General features: G+C 41.2%; 1 protein-coding gene across 3 annotated transcripts in view; it reads left to right on the top strand.

Moving 5' to 3' along the window:
• Positions 1–1,087: 1,087 nt before the first annotated feature.
• LOC109896602 (sodium-coupled neutral amino acid transporter 4) overlaps positions 1,088–14,476 on the top strand; it is a 40,215-nt gene continuing 26,826 nt past the window's right edge. Inside the window, exon 1 of one of the 3 annotated variants that reach the window (XM_031831516.1) lies at positions 1,088–1,208. The gene's annotated coding sequence lies outside the window, so the exon portion shown is untranslated. Of the gene's footprint in view, positions 1,213–11,770; positions 11,883–14,476 lie in introns of those variants that run through there. The other 2 variants (XM_031831517.1, XM_031831515.1) reach the window with 2 other exon arrangements.

The raw sequence follows: 14,476 nt of genomic DNA on the forward strand, positions 1-14,476 counted from the left end.
TGAATTTTGCGGATTATAATTAATATAAATATTTGTAGGGGTTGATACATTTTTCATAAGGGAAAATCAAGTCTGTAATTTCCACCTTGAAATGTCAAACTTCAGAAGCGTTTTTAAACCTCAAATACACAACCAGAAAAGTTATCCCGCAACAGGGTGATCAAATTACGATCCTACACCTGTAGTAGGTTGTTCGGCAATTTATGTAGATAGAAAATATAAAAAGTTAGCACCATGCCTTTATGAGATCTTTGTGACTGTATATATTACACATATATTAAACCATTCATACGCTGTTGTAAAGTGGAGCGAGCGCATTTATTTAATTTTATTTTTGTATTTAACCTTTATTTTAACTAGGCAAGTCAGTTAAACACAAATTATTTTGTACAATTACGGCCTACCAAAATGCAAAAGGCCAACATAATTAAGCTACTTGTCCTATATCAACATTTTACCTGAAATGTTGGTGATTGGCTAGATTTTTATTTTTATTTATTTATTTTGGTGACTGGCTAGATGGCAATTGTTTTTAATGCATTATTACGATACATGGGTTACGAAAATGTAATCTATTTTCAGGATAACCTGCCCTACAGTGATAAACTGCAAAAGACTTTCCATAATGAGTTCTAGGATTACGAAGACAAGACATCTTTAGAAAAACACTGTAGGTTGTTGCATGTTCAATTATTTCATTTTAAATCAGTTATCCAACTGAAATGAATTTGAAAGTGAACGTGTTGAATGAAAATGCATCCACAATTGAAGGTTTTTGGAAACTATATGAAGCGCGAGCAAACAATGGTAACGGTGCCCACTCCTCCTTGAGTGCGTCTACTCTACAAACATAATGTGAAATGTCTACGAAGATAACACACCAACGTGAAGGCGCTCCAAAATCAATTTTGCTCTTCATATTGCCTACGTTTTACATATTTTAGTCGGCCACTGTCACTGTCCATCATACAACATACAACGTCCATGTTCTGCCATTGCCTATCGACGACTGCGAGATACAACAGCCAATTGGTTGCGTTCAGTCGGAGGGTGTCTTGGTAGTGAAACATGATGCTTGAAGAGTTGCCATCACATGGTGGAAATTTCCACTGTGTCCCTCGGTTGTTAAATGGGAAGGGTCTCCCTTACTGGTGTTCACTACGCTTACTTGTCCTCCACCTATGAAGTCCCGAACAATTAAAATTTAGGTAGGTAGGTCCCCATTTAAGCTTTTTTCAAATGTTTAGCGTGTATATGTTCTCCCGTAGTTGTATAGGTATTGCATACTTGTTTGTCAACGTCGGTATTTTGAAACACTGTATCCCATTTTCAATTCGTACCGGAAAGCTAATGGTTAATGTTGACATTATTGACAAAACATCAACAAGATAAATTAACCAAGGCTGAAAATTGCGGTTTAATCTCTCAGGTAATCTGTTTAGCCAATACATGTATCGTTTAAATGAACTATGGGATACTTAAAACACGTTATGTATTAGCCATGATATCTGATCAAATGTCAAAGTCCCTGGAGTATATTTGCTGTGTTGGGTGTAGCCTGAACGTTAAAGAATAATGTTTTTCGCGCAAATAACATGTGTCGTGTAGCCTACATGAATGGCAAATATTCTATGGTAGACCGTTAATTATTCTTATAACGCCAGTAAGTGATATTACATGTGTAAGTCACTATTTTGATGTGTTTTGGAGAAGAAAGAATGCCGTTTCTTCCAATGTTTGGAACTGCCCCGCGTGTGTATTTCGCATACTACAAAGGAACGTGAAAATCACTATTTTTAACCATTCAATAACCTTCACAACGACACTGTCAGAGTTATAAAGTTTACAAAGGTTTAATAGTTATTTTGAATAATAATTTTTGTAAGTGTGTTTTAATAGTTGTACAATTATAAATATAGTGGAAATATCTGAACATGTAGAAATAAATTAGAAATCGAGGTATGTTGGAGTGTGTGGTTTAGCCTACAGACCGATTCCGCCTTCTTTCGTTGATTTGGGAGGTGCGTATTTCAAAAAGATTCCTCAAGGGTTAAGTCATTTTAACCCTTAAGCTTTTTCTTTATCTTTGTCGTTGATGAGGATATGCTTTGAGAATATTCATATTTAATTTCACCTCTCTTTATTTGCTACTTTGTTATTTGAATATGTAAACTTAGATATATTATAAAAGTACATAGGGTTCTCAAATCCATGTGGTTTAAAAACACTCCTCTCTGTACCAGCATTGACGGAAGGTTGTACATTATCAGCCCAGTGAGCCTACCTTAACAGAGGCTCAGGCATGCCATATCTTAAATAGAAATAAAGTAAGTGATTCAGGGAAAGAGTTATATATATTGTCTGGTGAACTCCCACTGACACTGCATGCATTATTAGGAAACCTTTGCCACCAGTAACATATTTTTATAGTAACCATGCAGACTACTGTGAGATGGGATTATTTTAAGTAATATTGGTTTTGAGTTGGGTAACCAAATTCAGGTGGCCTGACCTCAAGTTTGTCCCTAAATGGTAATGTTTCACACATATGTAGACAAATTCTGATGTTATCAAGTGCAGCACACGTATAGGGTAGCATTGGAGCATAGTTTCCCAGTTTGGTTAAATGTGTTTATGGCGTGAAGGTTCAGGAAGTGAGACATGAAGTTAAAACAAAATGTCCAGCTTCCGAATGTATCACAGTGATAATACAGGTCTGTTATCTAGATCATGCCAAAAGGGTTCATACAGTTCCTGTTGTTTTGAACTTTACAATGCAATTTTAGGTAGGTAACGCAGTTACTAAATTGTTGCTTGGTAAAATCCAACCCACATCTTGGGTTGCTGACTGTGTCCACAGACTATTTTCTAGGTATCCATTAAACAAGGTCCATTTGTAATATGGGTAAACTATCTCTATCTCTCTGTGAAGTCTCTTTTGACTCCTGTCAAAAGGACTATTAATAAAGTGTAAACGTTTGTGGTGTTTTTATTCTCACAAATGGTAACACAAATTATAGAGACAAAGATTGGAAATGACTTGCAAAAGTGAGAAATGCTTTTCACATTTGATAAAGTCTTGATTTCACAGCTAATCTACTGATGTAACCATTCGGTGACAGACAGAAGCCTAGGCTATTACAGAGAACACTGTATACCTTTCATTGTTTACGGTCTAATAGAAAATGGGTCAATTCTATGTCAAAGACTTTCATGTCAGCAGTGTGCAGGTGTGTTCAAATGCAGGCCCTGGCACCTTTTCTCAGCACACACCTGTCAGTGGGGATATAGAAATGGGCATGCTCTTTTCATTGGTCAGTATGAGGTGTGTGATGCAGTGGCTTGAGTGACAGAACAGATGTAGGTTAAAAGCCCAGAGCTGTTCATGTTCGAGCAATGACAGCTGATGCAATTGGGACTGTGTGGAACAGAGCAAAGTCGGGTTTGAGGTGTGTGGTGCATGGCAGCTACTATTAACACTAATCCACTATTATTCCACAAAGGAATCAAAGGATTTCAGGGTGATTTTCTAAAACACTGTCACTATGTCCTATTGAAATCTGAGAAGGGCATACAATGTGAGGGCTGGCTATTTTTACCACTACTGTTGCATAATGCAACTAAATAGTTTGAACAATAAGAATATGGAACTTAAATACGCCCTGCACTAGCTATGGTAAGAAATCATTCCTAGGCTAGCTTTAAATTTGTGAAATGGCTTTGAACCAGGTCTCTTAATAATTGATCTTATCTCTGAGACTAACCTGCATTGATAAATCACATTATGTAATACCACATCCTACTGCATAACCAGTTTGCTCATGGCCCCCTCAGGCAGTCTGACAGTCAAATCTCTATACCATCTATACATTTTATATGCAGTACATTAAGAGCAGGTAAGGTACATAATTAATGCAGACATAAAGCTGGCTCATATCTCACAGTTCTTATATGAGGCAACTGTGTGGCTGATTTAGTAATGCAACCCAAGTCCTGTCATGTGCATTTAGCCAACCTTTTGAAAATCATTCCACAGAACTCAATTGGGAATGTGTTACCTTTTGGTAGCATCAAAATCATCAGTGATGTAGTGGAGGGTAAACACAATTTATCCACCTTTTTTTGCCCAACAGTTTATCCACCTTTTGCGGAAAAATGCATTGAAAGAATAGGAAGCTTCACTTTTTCACCACGACTGGCAATCAACGTTTACCCACCTTTTTTCTTACCACTACATTATTGTATACAATATAGGCTAGCATTAGGGATGAATCGCATCAAATTCAAAGGCGAAAGGGTTAGGTGATAGTCAACAGAGGATTGTATGAGATCACATCATCTTATGTAAGACTTTGGTTTACTCGGGTAGAACAGTGATAAGACCACTAAATGAAAATTACGTAGCGTCAAAACAGACATTTCCAATGTTACAAAATGTAAGTCACTCTGGACAATTACATAAATGTCTCTCCCAGCGTTATTCCACCACCTCTGTTTAGTTTGGCAAGTTCTCAAAATGGCATAAAGCAGTGAAAGGCAAACAGGTTTGCTGATAGTGCACCCCTTCCCTGGAGGAACCTGGCATATCTCTAAATGACCATACTGTCCCAGACTAGAGCTGGGCGCTGCCAACCACATGAGTCCGCTCAGGGTTTTAAGAGTTTGCCTGATAGCCGGTCACACATAAACTCGCCAATGGGTTTGAAACAGAGAGACTCTACAAGTGATTACTTCCTGTAAATAACTAGCATGGAAGAATTTGCCACTCCAATTTATGCTGGATTGTGAGTTTGCCTTGAAGGTTTTACAGGAAGCAATCGCTCGATGAGTCTCGGTTTCAAATGTCTCAGTTGCCAGCACCTACTGGCTTGAAAATTGCGCAATTATCAGCAAGTGTCTAATGACATGCAGGGCCTCACCTGGCCCCGGGAGTACCCTCCCCTAGCAAATTCAAGGCCACTCAGATGTGGTTCTACGTCAAGCAGTGCAACTTCGTCATCAGCCAACAAAAGCCATGGGCAGATCAATATGGACTGATAAGACCATCGGAACAAGGGGGACCTGGGGAGAGTGTTCACAAACAAAGTTAGGACGGACCCTGTACAGTACCAGGAAGCAACAACGACTACAGCCTGAACCCCATCAAGGTCAACAAAATAGATCTTACTGCAGAGGTCCAGCTCAAACACGCAGGGACCATATTTTACATATTTTATGACTAGCTAAGGAGTTTTGTGATTTTTTTGGTAGGTTTGATAAATGTGCACTAGCTTATTAGTTAGCTAGCTAGCTGGCAAATCATGCTAGCAAATCATGCTAACATTAGCCAGCTAGCTAAAACTGTATACGGTGATCCTCTTCACCACAAACCTGGTCACACATTGTTGTATTTGATTATACCTTATATGAGGCCCTGCTATTACTATCATGCTCTTGTGCTGACCTGACCAATACATATCACCATACCCTTCACAAGATCGTTATGAGTATGTACATTCGTTATTTTTTGACAAAAATATGTACAGCATGATAAATGCCAGTATTGATGCTAAGGCTTGAGCAAAGAAATATGTACAACAAGGTCACTGAGTTGTACGTATGTACATAGTCACATGGAGACCATGTGTTTGATGTATTTGATACCATTCCACCTATTCCTTTCTGGCCATTACCATAAGCCCTTCCTCCCCATTTAAGGTGCCACCATCCTCATATGCTTAGTACAGTACATGCTTGTGACTGTAACTCATACAGTACCTTTGTTACATTGATGGCTAATATTTTCTTTGATGAATCCCAACTCCAATTCTGAAATACCTAATGGCTCAGACACACCGGTAGGATTGTCAAACATTTGCCTGCTGACAGTACTTAGCGCCTCTGAACAGAGTGTTGGCAGTCAATCTCTTCTGTGTTCAGACAGCAAAGACCTTGAAGTCATCAACCACTCAGCCTTATTAAAATACACCCTACCAGAAGGTGGCAGTAGCGTTTTTTTGCCAATACATGTCTGTGTGTTGATTTGTCTCGTCAATGTTAGCTATCTAGATGCGCTAATGTTGCTATTGTTGTAAAAAGCCCTTGTTGATACTAGCCAGATGGCCACAGCTAGATAACTAGCTAGCAAGATGACAAAACATTGTTTAATTTACTCTACATAATCGCATACCGCCCATATACAGTTTTAGCTAGCTGGCTAATGTTAGCATGATTTGCTAGCATGATTTGCCAGCTAGCTAGCTAACTAATAAGCTAGTGCACATTTATCAAACCTACCAAAAAATCACAAAACTCCTTAGCTAGTCATAAAATATGTAAATACTTGCTCTAGATTTTCAATTTTTTTATGCAGCTTTATTGTTTTAGGTAGAACAGTTCTGATTAAAAGGATGGATTAGCTCTCTTTTTTCCTTCTTATTGTCACTCCTGTCGGCTTCACCACGTGGAGGTTTGTGCTCTTTGATTGGCTCAAAGTCAAGTTGTTGGCCACCGCCGGCCATTGTGATTCTACAAGTACACAGAAGGTATGTCTTGTGTTCTAGCAAGAGAAGGATCGGCCTCCTACTGTGATAAGTACCCAATCGGCAGTCAGATTCTCGTGTGTTTCATACTTAGCAGTTTTCACTGAGAGATTGAATTTGAACAATATTAATACTTTCACATGGGATGCCAAGATCTTTTAGACTAAACCAGATGTTCTCTTGAACAGTTCTCTTGAACACTTCAACTGTAATGGTTTGATGGTTTCAGGTGTTAGTGTTGCATGAAGTGGTAAAAGCATGGCAGTCATGTCACAGCTCGTGTAGAGATGTGAGCTTCTGAGGAATGGCTTATATTTAGCTCTGTTGCTATGTGGACTTTGGCCTGATGGGAGTCTCTCAGGCTCTATCAGATCATTTCTCCCTTACTCCTGTCTAGCTATGCTCTCAGTCAAATCCCACAGATGAATGCGAACCTGTGTTCTTGAGGCCATCTTGCTCTCTCAATGCTAACTTGTGTTCTTTTGGCTAACTTGTGCTTAATGCTAACATGTGTTCTTTAAGATAACTTGTGCTCTCACTGCTAATTTGGTTCTTAAAGCTACCTTTTGTGCTCAAGAGTCACCTGTGTCATCCAGGCTAACTTGCATGGCTATTTTTATGCTCAGGTTCAACTTGCATAATGCTTGCGTTGTAGGCTAGTTAGTACTCTACACCCTTAGAAAAAAATCGTTATTCGGCTGTCTCTATAGGATAACCCTTTTTGGTTTCAGGTAGAACCCTTCTGAGTTCCATGTAGAACCCTCTGTGGAAAGGGTTCTACCTGGAACCAAAAATTATTTTCCAAAGGGTTCTCCTATGTGGACAGCCGAAGAACCAGTTTTAGCTTTTAGTGTAGAAGCAAAACCGCAGCACTGTTGGCTAACGTGGACATCAAGGCTAACAAATGCACTATTTGCTCTGTATTCAATCTGTATGGAGATCCTCATGGAAATATTTGCATGTTATGGAGCTTACCCTCAACCCACATGTTCAGTTCCATAGACGCCAGCTCACATGCTCTGACCTGTGGGAATGCTAGCGAACACACCTACTTGTTAGATGATATTGGCAAAGGCCTAACCAAACACCTTGTAAGTTTTTGGATGGAGAGAGAGCTGAGAATAGAGAATATTACCACTTGGTATTTACTGATACCGGACAGGTGAATAGCAGCAGTGTCATGAAGCAACCTTTCCTATGTCAATAGCTAAATGCTGCATTTGCAAATTTGAGTTCCTGGCATTCAGAAACCATTCTCGCGAATTGAATGGGGAGAAGCGACACCTAATTTCAACATTGGATTTAAAACTGATCAGTGGCGGACATTCAAAGTTTTACTAGTTGTACAGATGGATACAAGGACTCACACAGCCAATAATAGTAACTAGCTAGTGTAGATAAGCAGTGGATCGAGCGCATCTCAAAGTAGGATACACGAGTCGACCCCATCTTGAACTGGGCTCCCATAACACCCAGGCATTTATGGTGGAGCTGAAATTGTGGCAGGGAGCCTCGGAGAGTGGACATGTGGAATGTGTCACGTCTCTGAGAGAGAAAGAGATGTACATGCCACTCATAATTAACTTGCATGTGCAGACAACATCTAAATAGTGGATTTGTGGGTATCAACTTGACTGACAGGGTGGTTAGGACACTTTTAAAAGGTCATGTTAATAGTAATTACTAAACATTGTATGGATATCAATGTAATCCCTGGCTGAGTCATACAGTAATAATGGGAACCGATGGGTCTCTGCTTGGCGTTGCTTCATAGATAGGATACCCTTGACTTTCTCCTAAACTACCCTGAGGTGGTCAGCTGATCACTGTAGCCTGAGTCATTTTGATGTCATGTTGTACCCAGACTGTTTGTATTGACCCCTCCTTTTTTTTTACGCTACTCTCTGCTTATTTTCAATGCATAGTCACTTTACCCCTACCTACATGTGCATATTACCTTAATTACCTTGACTAACCTCTTGCCCCCCACATTGACTTGGTACCGGTACCCCCTGTATGTAGCCTTGTTATTGTTTTTGTTTTTATTGTTTAGTTTTTTAAACTTTTGTTTATTTAGTAAATATTTTCTTAACTCCTATTTTTCTTAAAACTGCATTGTTGGTTAAGGGCTTGTAAGTAAGCATTTCACAGTAAGGTCTACACCTGTTGTATTCGTAGCTAGGGTGTGGAAGGGCTGGTGTATCTCTTGCACTGTATTCATTCATTCCTTATTGACCTTTCAGCATTTGAGGGATTACCAGAAGGAGTGTTATATCCTCTTTGCTTTTGAATGCCAGTGTTACGTACCTGATAGTGCACAGGCTAATGGCTTCTAATGGTTCACCAGACGTAAGCATAGAGTTACATAGCTAAGCTCAAAATGTGTTGAGAAACACATTCTAAACTGTTATGATGTAAGGGCCCAGACCATCTTCCAGCAATCTTGATGTTGGACAGAAAGAGATGTTGGTTTATTTGACGCAACAAAAGCGTGACTTTCCATTACCGTCCTGGTGATCTGTCATCTGGCCAATCATTCACCACCTACCGGAGATATTTGCAGCAAGTCACATGGCGTCTGAGGTACCAACTTATTTTGGTTGCTTTAAAATTCCTGCTTTTTATAATTGGTTAGAGAGCTGTGGAGGCTGCTGGAATGAGGCTAGCTGGACGACTGCGCTGGTAAGAGTCTGGTGACTGGAGTGCTGTGCACAGTTTGTGGGTGTGCATGCGTCTTTCTTGGGACAGGACCCTGTATTCACCCTATTAGAAATGCCTGTAGTATTGTGGTGACATGGTGTTTCAGCTGTTCCAGTTACCTGCTGGTGCCAGTGGACTGGTTTGGTGTTTTTGTTTTGGAAGATAAGAGATTGACAACCCCTGTTTACCAGCTGCTGTTGACCCAACCTGTGGGTCTCCTGCTGCAGAAATAACCCCACTATAGGGCATCTACTGGCCAGATCCTACTCTGTCCACGTCTCTTATCTTCTAACTAATTACAAATACTACATGTGAATATACAACATGCTATTTAGGTTATTCTGGGGAGATTTTAGATCTGTATGTGTGAGTGATGTTATGTGACTGTACTGCTCTGTTTCTGCAGATGTCTTGTGTGGACCAGACAATACTCTCTGCTGTAACAGGTGTGGACCAGACAATACTCTCTGCTGTAACAGGTGTAGACCAGACAATACTCTCTGCTGTAACAGGTGTGGACCAGACAATACTCTCTGCTGTAACAGGTGTGGACCAGACAATACTCTCTGCTGTAATGGGTGTAGACCAGACTATACTCTCTGCTGTAACGGGTGTGGACCAGACAATACTCTCTGCTGTAATGGGTGTAGACCAGACAATACTCTCTGCTGTAACAGGTGTAGACCAGACACTACTCTCTCCTGTAACAGGTGCAGACCAGACAATACTCTCTGCTGTAACAGGTGTAGACCAGACACTACTCTCTCCTGTAACAGGTGCAGACCAGACAATACTCTCTGCTGTAACAGGTGTAGACCAGACTATACTCTCTGCTGTAACAGGTGTGGACCAGACAATACTCTCTGCTGTAACAGGTGTGGACCAGACAATACTCTCTGCTGTAACAGGTGTGGACCAGACAATACTCTCTACTGTAACAGGTGTAGACCAGACACTACTCTCTCCTGTAACAGGTGCAGACCAGACACTACTCTCTGCTGTAACAGGTGTGGACCAGACAATACTCTCTGCTGTAACAGGTGTAGACCAGACTATACTCTCTGCTGTAACGGGTGTGGACCAGACAATACTCTCTGCTGTAATGGGTGTAGACCAGACAATACTCTCTGCTGTAACAGGTGTAGACCAGACACTACTCTCTCCTGTAACAGGTGCAGACCAGACAATACTCTCTGCTGTAACAGGTGTGGACCAGACAATACTCTCTGCTGTAACAGGTGTGGACCAGACAATACTCTCTGCTGTAATGGGTGTAGACCAGACTATACTCTCTGCTGTAACGGGTGTGGACCAGACAATACTCTCTGCTGTAATGGGTGTAGACCAGACAATACTCTCTGCTGTAACAGGTGTAGACCAGACACTACTCTCTCCTGTAACAGGTGCAGACCAGACAATACTCTCTGCTGTAACAGGTGTAGACCAGACACTACTCTCTCCTGTAACAGGTGCAGACCAGACAATACTCTCTGCTGTAACAGGTGTAGACCAGACACTACTCTCTCCTGTAACAGGTGCAGACCAGACAATACTCTCTGCTGTAAAAGGTGTGGACCAGACAATACTCTCTGCTGTAACAGGTGTGGACCAGACAATACTCTCTGCTGTAATGGGTGTGGACCAGACAATACTTTCAGTAATATTTATTTTATTTCAGAGAATGTGGAGGTTGGTTGCGGACTCAAAAGAAGCATTTCATGTGTCTGATTTGAAGTTTATCTGTGTATAATGGGTGTGTGTGAGGGGGGTTACAAAGTTGGACTGGGGGCGGCAGGGTAGCCTAGTGGTTAGAGCGTTGGACTAGTAACCGGAAGGTTGTGAGTTCAAACCCCCGAGCTGACAAGGTACAAATCTGTCGTTCTGCCCCTGGACAGGCAGTTAACCCACTGTTCCTAGGCCGTCATTGAAAATAAGAATGTGTTCTTAACTGACTTGCCTGGTTAAATAAAGTTTCAAAAAAAATTATAATAATAAAAAATACCCTATCCTTCAGCGGAGTGAGACCTTGCACTCAGCGGCACACTCAGCTGCGGCCCCTGATTGGCGGGCAGTGTCACAGCCTCCACGGTGGATTCCAGTTGTCACTGGCAGGCCCTGAACACTTAACGGCACGTTGAGTCAACCCATGATAGTAGGGGTAGTGGGAAGGGAGGCGTGTGTGGTTGAGGGCAGGACAGGGTAGGACAGTGACCGCAGCATGAGGATGGTACCGTTTGCACCCAGGGATGACCACCTGGGGTGTGTGCTCGGCGGGCCAACACAGAACAAACAGCAGTTGCTGCAACAACGCTCACTGTGCAATCTTGGCTGAGCTTTCAGGATGTCTGTGTACTGTCCCCCTCTCTCTAACCCCTCCCTTTCTTCTTCTTCTCCTAATTCAGTCTCTCTCTCTGCCTTTCTCTCTCTTGCCCTTTTTCATTGACGTGGGGGCGGGGGGGGGGGGCGTGGTTGGCTTCAGGCTCCTGATGTGATTGGCCAGGGTGGGTCCTTCCCCTGCTCTTTAAAAGCCTTCCTCTCACCTGGGATACAAAAAAGCAGCAGCTCTTGCCTCTCCTGGCTGCTCACTAGCACTGTCCTCATTCTCCCCCCAAACAAAAACAAAACATCACTTTGGAACCTCTCTCTGTCATCTCTGAATGAGTGAGTATGTCTCCTTTTCCACATGATTTATCTGCTTCTCATGTCAGGGAACTTTAGTTACCTTGGTCTAAGTTTGTGATTCAAATAGCCACTAAATTGAAACAAATAATAAATAAATAAAATATTGTATTGAAAAGTGGAGAATTTTCCACAGTTTTCTTGAGAAACCGTAGATGCACCTAGCTGAATTAGTTTGTTTTGTGCTTTTGAGATTGTGGGAGGTATTTCATTGGTTGAAGTATTCCGTTGGTTTCCTTTGAGCATTTGTTTGTGGGTTTATTAGATGTTTTGTTGCGTTATTGAGATAACCAAGCCACTGCTGAAGTGGGACTTGCATAACTTGAGTGGTAATTTGAGTTAGACAGAGCTAATCTTTGAGCTAATGATGTGTTGTGTACCTCTAGTAAGAATGGGATCCTCTGGTACTGTACTTTTATTGTGTCCTTAAACTTGGAGTTGAGTGTTATGTAAGTTGCACAGACTCCTTTTCTGCTACTTCTGGATATATAAAACTAATGAAGTTCATGTTTTTCCCATTCAGTTGATTGATGTCACGCTGTTGGCAAATTGGATAAGAAGAATCTCAAGTTTTGATCAGTGTTTGTTGTGTCACAGAGCTGAATTTTCTATTAAAAGTGTTGTAGCCTTGTTGTATGCAAGCACACTACATTAGATTTAGGCGTTAGTCATTTTCAAGAAGGTTCTTTATTTGCACAATGTACAAGGCTTGGTATCAAATATTGTGTTTGATAATGCAATAAACGATTTGGCATACAGTATCTTAATTTGATCATCCTGTTGTTGCAGGAATCTTCCTTAACAGCAGGACATGCAAACTTGTAGTGTATGTGAGGTTTTGAAAAGGCTTCTAAAGTTTGTGATTTTCACTTTAAAATGTCCGACTTAACTTGCCCTAATGAAAAAATGCATCAACCCTTACACAAAATGTCCATTAATTATAATCCACGTAATAATTCACATTCCCTGCTCAAATTAAAATCCTACGTCTCTACTTGCATGCATTTATCACATTGGTTTTATCAAACAGCAAATGCACACACAGATACATTGACAAACACACTGTGACAACTTTAAATCACATTCACTCAGTTGTTGTTATTCAATATAAAACGCGTTTCAAACAATCATATGCAAAAGTAGCAGTGGTTTTAACTACAGTGAGTAAAGCATACATTTCAGATGTGCATGAAAGGCAAAGGTTCAAGGATTTTGCTGGGGCTGGGTCCATGGCTATAGGTAGCTTAGTCATAGCATAACACAAGGTATACGCACGGGGAGCAAGTGGAGTGCTTAGTTGCATGGATGGAGGGGGGAAGTCTGGTTGTGCAGGTTTCTTCTTATTTCCTTGAGGGTAGCACACTTGGGAGGTGTACAGTTGAGACAATGATTGATTGATTGTATTTGTATGCAATGCACACTTTTGATCAAAATATACAAATATCTACCAATACGAAGATATAGGCCTACCAGTCAATCTGTCTATCTAGAGGAGACATGGGAAATGTATTAGGACACACAGCAGTTCCAGGAACGCAGCTGGTCCAGGCACAGCAGGAACTAGAATGCGATCAAACCAGAACTGTGTAGAGTAGACAAGCCAGGCAAAACTAAGAATGTAGAAAAATGCTTCGCAAACAGCTAATGATTTGCTTGGCTATGCGTTTCCATACAGGGTAGGTGACAGCAGTCACAACAAAAGAGGTGTGTGGTAAGATACAGGTTCAGTCTGTCTATGACTTCTCCACAGAATGGAGTTAAAGGGAAACATGGAACTCCTTACATGACCTGTTTCAGTCCTGAAGGCCATGGATCTCTGTCCTGACTGGGTACAACATGGAGGACCTACTGTGCATAGGCTCACTTACGTAATGGCTTATTGACTGTAAACGTGGCGCGCTTTGACGATCATGTGAGGATGATGGATTTTATTCTTGGCCCAGTTTCATCAACGCCTTTCAATGGCTGGAGCAAGAGTTTAAATAGCCAGAGTTGAAATAGCATGTGACTGAAATTTTCTGTATTTTCTAGCACTAAAACTTCCTTTCGAAGAGTTTTTACAATACTTGTTTTTTGATGGGCAGCACTGAAATGTTAATTCATGGACTTGGATTGGTGGATGAGGTTATGTTCCAGAGCTGTTTGTTTATGGCTTTGTCACAACATTGGACATCCATGTGTGTTACTAAGGTTTAGATGTGTTTCACCGTTGTGTTTTTCCTGGGGAGTTGGTCGGTAGGACAGGGGAGGGAGCAGGGTGCCACTTTTGGGAACCTGGCTGCTCGTCTGTTTTTACCCATTCCTATCAAAGAAGCCTTTGTATGGGAAGAACAGCACTGTGGGTAATTGGCTGTTAAAATCATTTAGCAGAACTCTGTGTGCGCTGCCCAGTGCCTCATCTTGTTGTTACGTAATAGCAGCAATCAAATGTTCAATAGAATGGAAATAAGAACACATGCCTCCTGCTGGCCCACTACTTCAGTGCACTCGGTGCGTTCAATTGAATTGGGTTTACCGTGGACAGCAATACAGACAGGTCTTTGTAGCTTGCTCTCATTAGCCGACCTCTTTGACCT

The sequence above is a fragment of the Oncorhynchus kisutch genome, linkage group LG9 (genome assembly GCF_002021735.2).
Source record: "Oncorhynchus kisutch isolate 150728-3 linkage group LG9, Okis_V2, whole genome shotgun sequence".
In the NCBI taxonomy this organism is placed as follows: domain Eukaryota; kingdom Metazoa; phylum Chordata; class Actinopteri; order Salmoniformes; family Salmonidae; genus Oncorhynchus; species Oncorhynchus kisutch.